Source organism: Populus euphratica, unplaced genomic scaffold, assembly GCF_000495115.2.
Source record: "Populus euphratica unplaced genomic scaffold, PopEup_1.0 scaffold3837.1, whole genome shotgun sequence".
NCBI classification, from domain to species: Eukaryota; Viridiplantae; Streptophyta; class Magnoliopsida; order Malpighiales; family Salicaceae; genus Populus; species Populus euphratica.
In genome coordinates, this window is record NW_011503661.1 from 4,101 (window position 1) to 9,147 (window position 5,047).

The 5,047-nt window shown below is 31.9% G+C and overlaps 1 long non-coding RNA gene across 1 annotated transcript; it reads right to left on the bottom strand.

Moving 5' to 3' along the window:
* Positions 1-2,712: 2,712 nt before the first annotated feature.
* On the bottom strand, positions 2,713-4,287 carry LOC105119889 (uncharacterized). Its single transcript, XR_841208.1, has 2 exons — positions 4,223-4,287; positions 2,713-2,969 (listed from the first exon to the last, which is right to left on the bottom strand). It is a non-coding gene; the product is annotated as an uncharacterized LOC105119889 (long non-coding RNA).
* Positions 4,288-5,047: the final 760 nt, after the last annotated feature.

Genomic DNA, 5,047 nt, shown 5'->3' on the forward strand with positions numbered 1-5,047 from the left:
TGAACATTTACTACAAATTAAAGGTATCTTATATTATTATATATATTATTATAAAACATGTTGTAGTTAAAGAGTTATTGATACTTCAAGTGCAAAAATGATGACATAAAACCTTGATAAAAATGCACTTTTAAGTACTAATCAGTTTTATATCATGATTTTGCACTTAAAGTATCAATAAATCCTTAACTAGAGCATGTTTTATAATAACATGTATAATAATATAAGATACCTTTAATTTATGGTAAATGTTCATCCTAAATGCCTTATCATATAAATAAAAGGATTGATTGATAAGTTGAAGTACTAAAATTGAAAGGACAAAGAGAGTGTGAAGCTTAGAAAAGAGATGCTGGTTTAGTCCATACAGGAGCACTGTTCGGTAATTGGATTATAACTGGAACTGTAGAACTTGTATTTAGGTTTGCTTTATATGGATGAAAAGCTAAGACATAGGCCCAAGTTGAAGGCAAGACTCAATTTTGCTGTTTGGTTGTCAAAATCTTAGCAACAATATAGAAGTCTGAATCTATCCTACAACCTAGACAATGTTCAATGTTCAGCCTATATCTTGAGTTCTAGAAGTCCATTATTTTTTTCTTGGAAAGCTAAGACAATTTCCTAGAACTTTCATGGTAAGGTTGGTTCAAATTCTAATGTTATCAAATATGTTTTGTTCAAACAAGAAGATAAGGATAGTCACCAAGTCAAGATGTAACCGCGCACTCAACAATTAGTCATCAAATCAGTAGTTTCAAATTCTAGCCTATAAAAGGAGGTATTTTTCATGCATTTAGGCATCTTGGTTTTTAGATCAAGATCATGTTCTTGCTTTTTTATTTTATATTTTTGTAATGTTTAAGTTTTGCTTTCATTAATCAGTTGTTTATGCTTTTCATTTCCTTTACTTTACTTAGTTAACTTTTATCTTATTTATGTTCCTCCTTTGTGTGTTGTTTCCAATTGAGTAATAAAAAGAGTTTATACTATACCTCTTTGAAATATTATTAGTGAATCCTCTAACCTTGACATTTGTTTTTATCATTATTTAATCCTTACATTTATCTTCCATATCAATGTTCTCATCAACTTCATTTTTTTATTATTATTATTACTACTATTGTTATTGTTGTTTATAATTTATACAATTAACCTCCCTGTGATTTGATCCCGGTCTTGCCGGGTTATTTATTACTTCAACATTCATGCACTTAGGAGAAGACATCACTCTTTTGGTCATGTCACTTATCTTCTTGTCTTCCAAAAACATCATTGCTTATGTCAGAATTTGAATAGACTTAAATCAAGTTCTAGGAAATTGTCTTAGCTTTCCAATAAAAAAAAAATTAGGTCATTTAGACTTCTAGAACTCAAGATATGCAAAACACTAAATAGTGTCTGAGCTATAAGACAGATTTTGACTTCTCTTTTGATGCTAAGATTTGAACTTTCAAATGGTAGAATTGAGTTTTGGATATTCATGAATGTTTTAGGCCTATCTCTTAACTTTCCATCCATATAAAGTAGACACAAATCTAAGTTCTACAGCTCCAGATATAACCCAGTGACTGAATAGTGTTCCAATTTGGACTGCACCAATATCTCTTTTCTAAACTTAGCCCTCTCTTTGTCTTCTCAATTTTAGTTGTTAAACTCATCAATCAATGATTTTATTTATGTGATAGGCCTGCATTAAAATGAACATTTACCATAAATTAAAGATATCTTATAATATTAGACATGATATTATAAAACATGCTCTAGTTAAGGAGTTATTGATATTTCAGGTGCAGAAATAATGATATAAAACCTTGATAAAAACACACCTTTTAAATTAATCAATCGGCCTAACTTTATATTTTTTTTATTAGAATATAAGTATATATTGAAGATCAAAAGTAAAAAAAGCTAAATATTAGCAAGTTGATGTACAAGATGATACATCCAAAAATTAAAAACACTTTGGGAACATGCTCCTAGAACATAAACTAGCAAAACCAAGGCTAAGAAAAAAGCATAAGAGGTTATCCCAGAAAACCAATAGAAAATTAGATGTCTAAACCCTTTTAGTAGAGACCAAAAAGCCACATAAGGCACTAGATAAAAATTTGATAATTACATTAACAACAAATAAAGCAGCAACTAATTTAGCCATAACATGCAGCACGAGCGGTCGAGCAATGAAATTAACAAGAACAACAGCTAGGTTAGGCAGCAACCAACCAATGGATAATAACCCCACCAATATAGAATAGCTCCATAACCTGATAAGGCAGCATTAAAGGGAGCAAGAGAAACAATTCCTAGCCAAGAAGAATTCCTGAACTTAAGAGAATAATAACAAAACCCAAAAGCTTATGACATCTTATTGAACAATAGTCATATCACAACGTCAAGGCTAAGAGTAGATTCAAAGCTAGTAGCAGTATCTATTTGTAATAACCCCGTTTTTCAAGCCCAAAACAACAATAATTTTTTTTTTGTACTTGACACACCTTGTGTCAGAAATCAATGAACATGTTCCCTTCACATCATCAATATATAATCTATACATCAACAACAATCAACATTTTCATTTAAAAGTTAATCTTACATAAACTCATAATATTATGTTTCACCTTGTGTCAGAAATCAATGAACATGTTCCCTTCACATCATCAATATATAATCTATACATCAACAACAATCAACATTTTCATTTAAAAGTTAATCTTACATAAACTCATAATATTATGTTTGCATGATTAGAAGTTTGCATTTAAAATATACATGCATAGTCATGAGTTTGTATTCTATCCGACAAATAGTCATCACAAATTTAATCTAAAAGGATCTAATAATAGATATACATTCAGTACATTGATTCATATAAAATACATCATGATTTAGAATGCAACTACATGATTCCTTGTAAAAGTAGGTTCTCGAGTATGGGGTTTCCTAGGCACCTTGTTGGTATAACGTCCCTACTACCATACAAAACATTTAAAAGAATGCAATTACTTAATAATAATAATAATAATAACAACAATAAGAAAATGGTATGATAGTTTAATGAAGCATTAACATTATCTCATGTTTGAAGCGTGACATTTGTAGTTCCTTCGTGTTCTTGGTATACACTACTTGCAGTACATATATATATGCACCAATTCTTACAATCAACTATAATCTTAAACCCGACCATTCTTTAAGACATCATTTGTCGAAGTTAACTATTCACTCACTCGGCCATCCCCTTCGAATTCCATCAACCAAAACTAATCAACCATTTTTCCCGGTCATCCCTTCGGATGCCATTAACCGAAGTTAATCATTCATTTGTCCCGGTCATCCATTCAAATGCCATTAGCCGAAGTTAGTCAATCATTTGTCCCGGTCATCCCTTCGGATACCATTAGCCAAAGCTAATCAATTGTTTGTCCCGGTCATCCCTTTGGATGCCATTAGCTGAAATTAATCAATCGTTTGTCCATTTGGATGCCATTAGCCGAAGTTAATCTATCATTTTTCCTGGTCATCTATTCGGATGCCATTGGCCGAAGTTAATCAATCATTTGTCCTGGTCATCCATTTAGCCAAAGTTAATCAATTGTTTGTCTCGATCATCCCTTTAGATGCCATTAGTCAATGCTAATTAATTGTTTGTCCCGGTCATCCATTCGGATGCCATTTGCCGGAGCTAATCAATCATTTGTCCCAGTCATCCATTCAGATGCCATTAGTCAAAGCTAATCAATCGTTTGTCCCAGTCATCTATTTAGATGCCATTAGCCGAAGTTAATCAATCGTATGTCCTGGTCATCCCTTCAGATGCCATTAGCCAAAGCTAATCAATTGTTTGTCCCGATCATTGTCCTGGTCATCCCTTCGAATGCCATTAGCTGAAGGTAATCAATCATTTGTCTCAGTCATCCCTTCGGATGCCATTAGTCGAAGTTAATCAATCATTTATCCCAGCCATCCATTTAGATGTCATTAGCCGAAGCTAATCAACCATTTGTTAACATTTAAGCATTCGACAATCTGATATCTAATATTCATGATAAGGTATTTCATTGTTCAAGGTCATCTCTTCAAATGCGATTAGCCGAAGCTAATCAACCATTTGTTAACATTTAAGCATTTAGCAAACTGATATATGAATTAACACAAGACAACAACATTCATGATAAAGTATTTTCATTATTCAACAATATTTAAAAGGAAGGTGAAAAGTCACCTGCAATAGAAGCTCTACTCATGCTCCCCTGTTGCTACTGCTGCACCGCACCGGTGGTCCCTCCTGCAGTCACGAACTCATCTTATAAATTCATCATTCAAGGATATGTTTTATAATAATCATATCAAGAGCTAATAAATCTTTCTTTCAATAATTTATTTCTTTATATCTTACATTTTTCTCATTACACCCATTAATGTTATCATCCTTTATCTAACCATAGTTATCATTCTTTCAGGCCGATATTATAGAGAATCCATATTCATCCATTACTCATGTTACTTTCTTATGCATGTTCATTTCCTCACAATAACATATATACATATATCATGTATATATTCAGAGTTAGTATCTCAATGTGCAAGTGTTCGTATGACTCAATTCTTTTATATAGTATTCACGTGAAAGTCTACTGTTACTATCTAACTTCAAACTGTTACTGTCCAATTTCCAACTGTTATTGTTTGGCTTTGAAGTGTTACTGTCTAGCTTTTCCAACTATTACTATCTGACTTTTCTAATTGTTACTGTTTGACTTTTTCAACTGTTACTGTCTGACTTTGAACTGTTATTATTTGACTTTTCCAACTATTACTGTCTGACTTTTCTAACTGTTACTATCTGACTTTGAATTGTTACTGTTTGACTTTGAACTGCTACTGTTTGACTTTGAACTATTACTATTTGACTTTTCCAACTGTTACTATCTTACATTTGAACTGTTACTGTCCAACTGTTACTGTCTTAATACTCATCAGATTGTTAACTATATCTAGTCTTATAGAACTCTATTTCAAGTGAGATTAGTCTTGTTGGAAAGCTAAT